Source organism: Scyliorhinus torazame, chromosome 15 (assembly GCF_047496885.1).
Source record: "Scyliorhinus torazame isolate Kashiwa2021f chromosome 15, sScyTor2.1, whole genome shotgun sequence".
NCBI lineage: Eukaryota > Metazoa > Chordata > Chondrichthyes > Carcharhiniformes > Scyliorhinidae > Scyliorhinus > Scyliorhinus torazame.
In genome coordinates, this window is record NC_092721.1 from 165,840,582 (window position 1) to 165,852,780 (window position 12,199).

General features: G+C 49.9%; 1 non-coding gene across 1 annotated transcript; it reads left to right on the top strand.

Moving 5' to 3' along the window:
* The first annotated feature begins 9,877 nt into the window (after nucleotides 1-9,877).
* Nucleotides 9,878-9,951, top strand: trnan-guu (transfer RNA asparagine (anticodon GUU)). Its single transcript has one exon. It is a non-coding gene; the product is annotated as a tRNA-Asn (tRNA).
* Nucleotides 9,952-12,199: the final 2,248 nt, after the last annotated feature.

Here is a 12,199-nt window from a genome sequence, read left to right on the forward strand (position 1 = left end):
AAGTCAGGGGTGCAGAGGTCGAGCCAAGAACGAAGAGAGCCTCAATCGAAACACAGCCCCTTTTATATTGTTTTACCTGGCTTTGTCCTGTGTTCGGCCAGCCCCTTTTGCATTGAAAAGGTAAGGTTTAAAGTTCCCGCTGGTCCCGCCCCCTTTGAGCCGGTCAGAGCTGTATGTTTCCGGGTATTCCTCGCAGGTCCGCTCCTTCCAGCTAGGCAGACCTGCGCGATTTGAATTTGGCGCCGACTCCGCCCCCTCCTTCCAGTGAGTTTCTGCCGGTAGCTTCTGTCAAGATTGGAGTACCTCCCCCAGGTCCGCCTCCAACTTGGTTTTTTTCCTACCGTCCGCGATTTGAATTTGGCGCTGGCTCCGCCCCCCTCCTCCCAGTGAGTTTCTGCCGGTAGCTTCTGTCAAGATTGGAGTACCTCCCCCAGGTCCGCCTCCAACTTGGTTTTTTTCTACCGCTTATCTTCAAGGGGCTTTTCCAGCGCAATATACTGAACCCAGACAGTCTGTTTTCTAGGATAACGAAGTTAAGCTCTCTTGTGAAGAATTTCAGTGTCTTCCAGCTGCTCCGGAGATGGCTGCTATTCTCACCTCGCTATGTTGATGGGGTGTTAATTGGATTCTGCTCTGGTGGAGGCCAGGTTATTTACATTTGCATGGGGCTATGACCATCCCATTGTCCTGCTTGCAGGCAGGCCCCCTGTGTATTCCCGTGCCCCTTTGTCTGTGGTTTGACCTTATCTCGTTGTCTGGCTCCTTCTTCCTTGTAGCTCCAAGGGGGGGGGATTTGTAAATACTTATGTCCCTACTCAGCTCAGCGGACCAAGCCTGCTGGGAAAACTGGTTCCGTTCTCTTGGCTGAAAAGTCAGTTTACAGTCTCTGAGTTTTATTCTTGGGCAGTTCCAAAAAAAAGCCGAATTGCCCGAACACCTTACAGATGCCCCTTCGATACGTCCCTACCTGCTTGGACCGTATCGACACAGGTGAAGGGCAATCATTTCCTCTTGTGTGGACCGTAGGCCCCCCCCCCCCCCAACAACATGCGAAATTACAATTCCCAAGACAGTTCCCTTAATCTAGGCTACCCCTGATTTCAATGAAAGGGAAAGACAAGACCATACTTAATTCAAACACACAGTAACATATACACATTTCACCGGAACCCCAAACGTAAGGGTCCCTGTACATATATCACAATCAAGTAACTGAAACCCGCGAATCCATACAACTATTTACAATTGCATCTCTTTATTTCACCAAGGATCCTCCTTTCTTGGCTGCACTTCGCTTCTTCCCGTTGAAGGCTCTTCATTTTTCCTCCATCGTCGATACCTGCAGCTGAGAGGTTTAGTCCAACTGAGGCGACAGCATAATGTACCCCCTGTACAACATTTTCTTTGTGGGGGCAAACACTAAACCATTCTCAGGCCCCCCCCTGGTGGTGATCGGACAGTTGTGAGGGTCGATCGGTTGGGCTGTGGGCAGGGGTCGCTTTACCTGAACCAGCAGTTCGGTAGCTTCTACAGTCATCCCTTCCCTGGGCGTTACACATCCCTCCCCACTGCGGTCAATTTATCCCGTTCCCTGGGTTCTGCCACCACCTTACAAAAGTGATTAATGCCCCTTGTGGACATGCCTTGGTAGATCCCCATGAACACAAATAAATGCCCTGGTCAGAAGCCCACCACTTATCCCAGCAAACGGTGATCCTACCCGGTGACCCCGTGATGGTCCGGTAGGTGTTGGTGTCCGGGCGTTCCCAGTTCGAGGACCGATCCCTCATGTCCAGCCTCAGCTTCCTGGGCCACCACCATCTCCCCAAAGGAACATCCCCCTCACAGGTTAAACACACCCGCCTGCCCTCAGTCACCCTAACCCGGTCAGTCGAAGGACTCTTCTGTCTCGCCTCTGGTCCCACCATCGCCAAGATCATCAAACTCCACATCGTCGGGTGCCCCATCTGTAAAAAACAAAACACATCCTTGCCTCCACAGAACTACCTACCTTAAAGTGCATGGGTTCTATCCAGCGGCAGCAGCAGCTCCCGCTTTGAAGTTGCCGCAGCCTGTCTGTGATTCTGTGTCCACAGCCCGGCTCCCCAGGGTCCTAGTGCCTGCTGCTATCCGGCGGCAGCAGCAGCTCCCGCTTTGAAGTTGCCGCAGCCTGTCTGTGATTCTGTGTCCACAGCCCGGCTGCACCAGGGTCCTAGTGCCTGCTGCTTCATCATTTTACCATTGCACTAGGCGCTTCTGTGATCCCACGATCCTAAATAATTCACACACCACTACACACTAATTAGAACTAACAGGGGGGGAATGCTATATACAATGCCACCCGTCTCCGGGTGGCCAAATTAAAACTGTGCCCCGCTAAACTGGGGCAGTTCACCTGTTTGGTCCAACGGCTCGGGCCAGACCGTCCCCTCCCGGGGGTTCGGGCTGCCCCTTGCCTCTCCTTTCCCAACAGGGTTCGGTGATCCCTCATCGTTCCCTTCTACTCGGGCCCCCTTACTGCGGGACCGGGTTCTAGGGAGGTGTGATGGGGACCATCTTACCGGGGGCTTGGAGACCCGATTGCTCCTTCGTCCCCTGACTGGTTCCCAAGCCCAAGGTGATACTTCCACTTCCTCCGCCTCCTTAGCCTCTATACTAAGGCAGGCCACCTGACCCACAGGTAAGGGCTTGGGAATCGTTACTGTCCCTGGGCTGGGTGCTTGCAGCACGGTCGGTTTCTTTGGGACTACCCCTTCGGGACAGCACCTTGTCACCGGTTGTGTGACCGTGGAGTCAGGGACCTCCCCCACCGTCGTTAATTCTACGGGGAGTTTCTCCACTACCACCCCCAGTCTTCCCCCCACCTTGCTCTTTCTTGCCCTTATGGGGTGGAACAATTTAAATTGACTGATGTGGCGTTCGCATGGGTCCCACCTTAAGGGATTTAAACTGCAAATAGCCGCTGAGGCAGCCTCCAGAATGGGACCCTGCACCTGGACCGGACCAGGGTCTGGGGCTAGAACTACCCCTGCGCTCCCTTTTTCCTGAGGCTGCTCCCTGGGTAGTCATACGGGTTCTTGTGGTGTGGGTGCGGGCAGGCCCTGGCCCGTTGCCATTGCCACCTGTCCCGACCCAGCTGCTAGGCTCTGCAAAAAGGCTAAAAGTTTCTTTACCTCGAAGGTTTCCGGGGCAGCTGCTCCTGCCGCCGGGGTCTGACTCTCTACTGCGGGAGCCCTCTCCTCCTTGCTAGGGTTCTCACACTCCCTCTTGAAATGCCCGGTCTTTCCACACCCGTAGCATACCGGTCTCTTGTCGGAGGTCCGGGAGCCCTCATGCTTCCACTCGCTCTTAGGGGGTGCTGGTGTGATTCCATGCACCTGACCCTTATGGGGCTTTTCCTCTCTCCTCTCCCCGTTGCGATGTGCAAGGGTGAGTTTTCTAAGGACCTCTGCCTCATTAAGGTCCGGACTCTGCGGGTCGAACCAGTGTTCGGCCTTTGCCCTAACGTGAGGGAGACAGTTAGCTACGAGGGTCTTCAGCCAGTGGGCTGTTCTCTCATCTAAATTCCGTCTATCCGCGGGAACCCCGCATGCCTCCATATAGACAGTCCACAGTCTGTCTGCGAACATGGTGGGAGATTCCCCTGGTTGCTGCTTGGTTTCCCCCACCCTCATGAAAGGGCTCCCCAGATTCAAGCCCATCGCCTCCAGAACAGCAGTCTGTGCTGCCGCCCATGTGTCAGGTCTTCCCCCATTCCCAGAGGTCACTGTCCTGCATAGCTGTGCATCTAGGGTCATCAGGAGCATCCTTATTTGCTCCCCTTCGTCGCAGTCATTGATGCTGGCTGCCTGTTCCACCTCCATAAAATGAAGCGACGGATCCCCTTTTGGAGTTAGTCTGGGAACGTGGGCCACCATCCCCCTGAGCGCGGATGCCCCATGAGGAACGATAATGTCGCCCTCAACCGGTCCCCTATTTGCCATCCCCGCCGGGGGACCATACCTTCTTTGCCTGACAGGGCACATCTGCCCTACCTGGGGTTCCTGCTCCTCCTCCCCACTGTCCAGCTCTCCTGCCCCGTTGGGTAGCCCCCCTGTCCCCGGGCTAGCTACCCATATAGGAGACGCCGCTATCTGGGGATACACCACTGACCCCCCTTGGACCTGCCCCTGACCGGGCGGTCCAAACCCTACCTGCTGACCCGGCCCCATCACCGGCATCCCAGGCAGCGGTCTGTCCCCATCCCATGGGGACCCACATACGAAACCAGGCGGACACGCCTCCAGCTGGGGGTACCCTGCCGACCCCCCTTGGACTTGCCCCTGAACGTGCAGTCCGTTCCCCGCCTGCCGACCCGGGCACGATCCCGGTGCCTCAGGAGGCGGTCTATTCCCCTTGGCCTGTGGGGAATCATCCGCTGCGAGGAGCACCTTGCCCCTTGGGAACCCCCCTGGACCTACCAGGTGTACCTGTCCCCTGACCTTGGACAAGGCCTCCTCCAACTCCGTTATTCGTGCCTGGCACGGCCCATGGGCACAGTCCCCTACTTCCTCGCGAGCCTGGATGTCCCGGAACTTCCCCTCCAGCTTCCTACACTGCTCTGTACTCCGAGCATAGAGTTCCTGGAGCCTCCGTTCCTTTTCTTTACCCTCCACTATCTGGCAGTGGAGATAGTCCTTCTCACACCGGTTAGACTCGCTTTCCTGTTTCATTTCTGCCAATTCCTCCCGCAGTCGTTCCACTGCGCTAGCGCTGTCCCCTGCGCTGGCCCTCACTTCTCTCAACTCCTGCTCTAACTCTTCGACCCTTTGCTCTGTTTTGACTACCTGCTCGGACAGGCAAACCAGCCAAACTGCCTTCTCCAAGTGCTTTTTGTGCGCCTTACTTTCTGTCCATGCAGCCGCTGCCATTACCGGTTGCTCCGCATTGATTAGTTCTGATACCCAAGGTTTGGTGAGGTTGACCTTTTGCCACAAATACGAGGATATTCTCTCCTCCATTTTGCTTCGTTCCCTCACCCCCTCTGCCAAGTCACATACTCCAAACCACCGGGGTCCTGCCGCGGTCGCCATTGTAGAGGGTGCCATCTCTGCTACTCCACTACTGGGCCGATATCTGGGGTTTGAGTATCTGTGTGTGTCTCTCTCCAGTTGGCACTGAAACTTCAGAGGCCAGGGGATGTCGCACTGGGACACTTCCACTGAAGAGAGCACTGAATCAAGCCTGCCGTTTATTCCTAACCGGCAGCCTGAGGCTTATATCACACAGATCTCCAGACCCCTACCAATACCCAGGTGATTCTCTCTCTTGCCGGTGGTGCAACACCCACCCGGTTCCTACTTCGCTAGAGTAGCTTTCCCAAGAGAGAGAATAGGACACTGCTGTTTATTACCTAACCAGCAGTCTGTCCTGAGTGAATCGCTCAAGATGACCCTTGATTCTTGAACCCGGAATTAAGGTGAGGAATATTTTAACAATGACTTGGTCAGAGATCGCTGGTGAAAGATTGAAGAATTTAAACGACTCCAATTATCAGCAAATCAAGGTTTATTGCAAAACCCAGGTCAAAATCATCAACAGAAGAAAATATAATAAAATCTTAAACTCTAACACAAACTAAGTCTATTCAAAAAGTACTATAACGGACACAACGAAAATTCTTATGATTACACAGTTTTAGCAATAGCACAAGACACAAAACAAGTTCCCTTCCCCAAAGCCTCAACCACTATTAAAGTCAAGGGAGTTTCGCAAGCTGCTGCAGGGTACTTACGGTCACAGGCTGCAGAGGTCAAGTCAGGGGTGCAGAGGTCGAGCCAAGAACGAAGAGAGCCTCAATCGAAACACAGCCCCTTTTATATTGTTTTACCTGGCTTTGTCCTGTGTTTGGCCAGCCCCTTTTGCATTGAAAAGGTAAGGTTTAAAGTTCCCGCTGGTCCCGCCCCCTTTGAGCCGGTCAGAGCTGTATGTTTCCGGGTATTCCTCGCAGGTCCGCTCCTTCCAGCTAGGCAGACCTGCGCGATTTGAATTTGGCGCCGACTCCGTCCCCTCCTCCCAGTGAGTTTCTGCCGGTAGCTTCTGTCAAGATTGGAGTACCTCCCCCAGGTCCGCCTCCAACTTGGTTTTTTTCTACCGCTTATCTTCAAGGGGCTTTTCCAGCGCAATATACTGAACCCAGACAGTCTGTTTTCTAGGATAACGAGGTTAAGCTCTCTTGTGAAGAATTTCAGTGTCTTCCAGCTGCTCCGGAGATGGCTGCTATTCTCACCTCGCTATGTTGATGGGGTGTTAATTGGATTCTGCTCTGGTGGAGGCCAGGTTATTTACATTTGCATGGGGCTATGACCATCCCATTGTCCTGCTTGCAGGCAGGCCCCCTGTGTATTCCCGTGCCCCTTTGTCTGTGGTTTGATCTTATCTCGTTGTCTGGCTCCTTCTTCCTTGTAGCTCCTAGGGGGGGGGGGTTTGTAAATACTTATGTCCCTACTCAGCTCAGCGGACCAAGCCTGCTGGGAAAACTGGTTCCGTTCTCTTGGCTGAAAAGTCAGTTTACAGTCTCTGAGTTTTATTCTTGGGCAGTTCCAAAAAAAAGCCGAATTGCCCGAACACCTTACAAGAGGTTGGTCTCACTGGTACGACCGAGATAGAGGGGCGACCTGATAGAAGTCAACAAAATTAGGAGGAACATGGACAGAATGGATTGTCAGAAGCTTTTTGTCAGAAGCCGTGGTGGAAGAGTCAATTACTAGGGGACATATGTTTCAGGGGCAAGGTTTAGAGGAGATTTGCGAGGGAGGCTCTTTACACAGAGGGTAGTGGGTGCCTGAAACCCTCTGCCAGAGGAGGTGGTGGAAGCAGGTACGATAGTAACGTCTAAGGGGTGTCTTGATAAATACATGAATGAGATGGGAATAGGGGGATACAGGCCACAGAAGTGTAAAAGGTTTTAGGTTCGGTGGGCAGCATGGTTGACGCAGGCTTGGAGGGCCAACAAGCCTGTTCCTGTGCTGTACCTTTCTTTGTTCTTTGATATGTGGTGTTCTGAAGTATCTAGTAATGAGGTTCCATTTATATTCTCTCCAGGTATCTGAGTGTAACAAGATGGGCCTCAGAACAAATTCCATTACAGTTTTCCACTGGTAACTCCTGCTGCAGTTCAACCTCCCATTTTATTTTACTGTTTAAGGAAATGCTAGGCACCATGGAGAGCAATGCCTGATGTTTACAGGATATTACTTTTCCCCAGTGACACTTCGTTTGATGTTTACAAAGTATGACTCGTTTGGAGATGGACTTCTTACTTTGTTTTAGGTCGTCATGTTTTAAAAGAAAATGTCTAATCTGTAGCTATCTAAAAAAGAGTTAGTAATTGGAAGACCAAATTCCTCTCTGATCTGCTCAAATGATTTTAGGGAATCCTGCTGAATTAGCTGGTGAAGGATGATGAGACCATATGCAGACCATTTCTTAAAGCCCTTGTCATGCATGGAGGGCATAGACCTGAGATTGAACTGGGTAAATCAAATTATTTCTGGATTTCTTTCCAAATATTGATAGTCAATCCTGTCCATTCATTCATTTGCAGTACTTTATGCTGTTACCCAGAAATGGCAGTGCTGTGAATGGAAGTTGACGTGCAAGTTTCTCCGGATTCAGCCACCGTGTTTCTATTCTGTCTGTTAACCAAGCTGGCTTAGATTTTAGTTGAGCTGTCCAAAGTAGAACTTAAAATTGGGAACTGCTAAACCCCCTTCCAACTCAGTAAGCTGTAATGTTTTAAATCGCATTCTAAGTTGTTTTCTTCACCATATAAAATGGGAGATCAGCCGATCCAGAATATTGAATGTAGATTTTGGAATCTGAATAGGTATCATCTGGAACAGGTAAAACAATCTGGGGAGGATATTCATCCTAATAACTTCAATCCTCCCTAACAGAGAGAGGGGGAGGGTCAGCCACCGATCCAGATCACTCTTTATATGGTTAATGATACTAGTGTAATTTGCTCCATATATTCTATCAGTTGATGGTGGAACAAGAATACCGAGATATTTAATGTTCCGACTGGACTATTTAAAGACACTTTGTGAATTAGTATGGATGGTGATCTGTCCACTTTTATCAACATTAACTTTGTAATCAGAGCAATAGCCAAACTTTTTAATACTGTTTCAGAAAAAATATGGTTGTTGTAGGATCTGATAAATGTAGCAGGACATCATCAGCATATAATGATAACTTGTGCTCTTCTTCTCCAGCTATCCCTTTTATGCCCATATTGTCTCTCACCATTTGTGCTCGGGGTTCTATACATACAGCAAACAGAATGGGGGACAGAGGACATTCCTGTCTTGTACCCCTCTCTAGCCCAAAGGCTTTAGAAATATGACAATTCACTCAAACAGGCCTGTGGATTGGAATAGAGCATCTGGACCCATCTCACAAAGTTAGGTCCACACTCCAGACTGTCTAAAGCTTGAAACAAGTAAACCCACATTACTCGGTTAAATGCCTTTTCAGCATCTAAAAATAAGGTCATGGCCTCAACTCCACTACCTTGGGCATGAGTCATAATATTAAGGAGCCTGTGGATATTGTCTCCAGAGTAACGCTCCCTTATAAATCCAGTTTGGTCTGAGTGTACAATCTCAGTTGTTATTCTATTCACTCTATGGGCTAATATTGATGTGAGGCATTTCAGATCACAATTAAGTAGTGATATGACCCACATTGTGTTTGTCCCTGACCTCCCTTTGGATGACTGTTATGAATGCATCTCTCCACAAACGAGTCAATGATCCAGTTTTTACTGAGTGATGATAGGCCTGGTGAAGTCAAGGTGAAGTATGTCATTGAAGGTCTTATAAAATTTGCTCATGTAGGCATCGGGCCCGGACTTTTATTATTTCCAAACCGGTGATATACTTGCCCAATTCCTTAGCGCTTTTTCTGACATGTTGATGTGTTGCACAAGTCGTTAATTTTTCCCCTGCAGGCATCAGAATCCTTAAACAATTTCCTTTAGGAGTCTGAAAAAGCAGAATAGATCTGCTCTGGTTTGGTCAAAAAAACTTACATTTCGCAACAATATTGCCTGATTGCTGGTTTCTGAATTGAAATGTCAACAAGCAGCTCACTCTGTTCCAATGTTCACAATAGTTTTGCAAATCATAAACACCCCTCAACTTGTTCTGGAAGCCAACTATCCTGAGCTCTGGGTGCCTTTGTGAGCTGGTTGTTGTGTTATGTACTCTGGGATAACACAGGCTGCAACTCGATGCAGCTTTGACCAAAAGATACTCCAGACATTGAAGTAAGTTCAATGTGATTTATTGAACCATTAGCACAGTTCTCTAAGAGTTTGACTCTCCTGCTAATCTTGCTATAGTAACTCGGTCTAACTAACCACTCTGCTCTAATCCACGTGGTGGGTGTGATGCTTCTGATCTGTCCCTGTCTAGGTGTAGCCTGTGAAAAAAGACAGAGCATGTGTGCCCTGTCCTTATATATGGGCTGTGTAATGCCCCCTTGTGGTAGTGTCACCTCCGGGTGTCTTGACTGCCCATTGGTCGTGTCCTATTCTATATGTTTATTAGCTGAATGTCTGGATGTCATGACATCTCTGGTGCTCCCTCTAGTGTTTACTTAGTTGTAGTATATTTACATTAACCCCTTATGTATTTACAGTGATGCATATCACCACACTGGTGAGCGCTGCCTTTTGTATTGCTATTCTAAATTTTGAATTTCCTGTTCTAATTCAACCTGTTTTCATTCATTTTTCTTTTTGGCGCAAGCAAATGTCCTCTTTAATATACCTTCGCATTATTACTGGGTGGCGAATGTGGAGAAGGTACAGCGCTGGATCAGAGGGGTTGACTCTGTGGCGCGATCGGTTAGCGCGTTCGGCTGTTAACCGAAAGGTTGGTGGTTCGAGCCCACCCAAGGACGCAAGTGTTTTACGGGCAGCAAGGTAGCATTGTGGATAGCACAATTGCTTCACAGCTCCAGGGCCCCAGGTTCGATTCCGGCTTGGGTCACTGTCTGTGCGGAGACTGCACATCCTCACCGTGTGTGCGTGGGTTTCCTCCGGGTGCTCCGGTTTCCTCTCACAGTCCAAAGATGTGCGGGTTAGGTGGATTGGCCATGATAAATTGCCCTTAGTATCCAAAATTGCCCTTAGTGTTGGGTGGGGTTACTGGGTTATGGGGATAGTGTGGCGGTGTTGACCTTGGGTAGGGTGCTCTTTCCAAGAGCCGGTGCAGACTCGATGGGCCGAATGGCCTCCTTCTGCACTGTAAATTCTATGATAATCTATGATAGCACTGTCAATTATTCTATTAGACTCTGACTTAGTTGTAAAGAAATAGTAAATGTGAGAGTAAGATCAGTGCCTGTTGGAATAAAATGTAAGATCTCTGCTACTTTGCTTATTGTACCAACCCCCCTTTTCTCCCTGATACATGGGAGGAAAAGAATCCCTGGTTTGCCCAAGATGTACCCAGTTTACTAGTTCTATGTCTGACAAATGTGTTGTAAAAATGAAATTTTGCAGCTTAGAGGTTTCAACTGAGCCAGGCCCCCAGCACTACTCTCACTCATAAATGGCTCAGATCTGCGAGGTAGGTCGCAGAAGCTCTGTTTGTGAGGGCCCACATGTACATCAACTTGGACCGGGACCAGGCACGCCAGGATGCCAGGCACAAGGGCTTCGCCCACATTGCAGGCATGCCCCGGGTGCAGGGTGTCATTGACCACACCCACCTGGCTCTGTGTTCCCCCTGGTGGCATTTGTGAAACACCAGGAATACCACTCCCTCAATGTTCAGACTGTCTGTGACCGCGCAATGTGCATTATGCAGGTGCCTTCCCGTTTCCCGGGGCGCATTCATGATATTTAAATCTTGGCACTCGCCCAGGTGCCAGCTGCTTTTGAGGGAGAACAGCAGCTGGAGGGATGCCTCTTCGAGACAAAGGGTGCCCGTGTGGTAGGCTATATTAGGGGTATTGCGGTACCTAGGAGTGATGTACCTTATACTGTAGTATGAGTGGTAGAACCTGCCTGCTGGTTCCGCCCAGCAGGCGGAGCATAAGAGTCTGTGTTTCAGCCACAGCAGTCATTCTGTACCGGAGCTGCTGAATGTCTACAAATCAACCGCCACGCGGCAAATGCAGCAGCAACTTTTAAACATTGGCTGGCATGTTTCAACGGGTACATCAGGACGGCCCCGACTACCCCCACGGAGGAACAGAAAATGCAAGTCCTCCCCTCAAGGGTGAGCCCAGAAATCTACACGCTTATCGAAGACGCGGACTGTTTCGAGGATGCAATGACTTTGTTAAAAGAGCACTACGTCCGCACTGTGAATCAGGTATACACTTGGCATCTTTTAGCTACCAGACGGCAGATCCCAGGGGAATCACTGGACGATTTTTACTGCGCATTGTTAGTGTTAGGTGTCATAATATACACCAGTATATCATGGTGCAGACACACACTGATGGACACACAGTGGGACCAATCAACATACACAACACCGCAGCCAATCACCAGTGAGAGCACACGCACTATAAAGACAGGGGACATCAGAGTTCCAGCTCATTCGAGTAGCAGCCAGCTCAGAGCACAGAGCTCACAGCCTGCAACACAGACATTCACCATGTGCTGAGTGTATCAACTGGTTAGAACAAGGCAAAGGTCTTTAGTTAAAGCTGGTATCGTATTTACCCACAGTTCAAGTATGTTTAAATAGTTAACCTTTTAATAAAATAGTGTTGCACTACTTGTTTGTGACCTGTATGTGATCCAGAACACCCAACACATCATGATACCAGGAGTGGTTGCATACTAGCACTTCTTAGACCTACCTGCAAGTGATGTGCCTTCCGCCAGCATTCCGTCATTCTGCAACATGGACAACATCAGCACTCCGCCGGCAACCTCGGGGCCAACTGGAAGATTTTCAAACAGCGCTTCCAGCTCTACCTCGAAGCCACGGACAGGCAGGGTGCCTCGGACACCAGAAAGATTGCTCTTCTCCTCTCCACGGCCGGGGACCATGCCATCCTCATATTTGACACTCACTGCAGCGTAGAGGTGAATGAAAGTTTCGAACGCTACGTGTTCCAGCAGCGTTTGCAGGGTAAGGATGAACCTTTCCAATCCTTTTTAACGCACCTCCGCATCCTTGCGCAATCT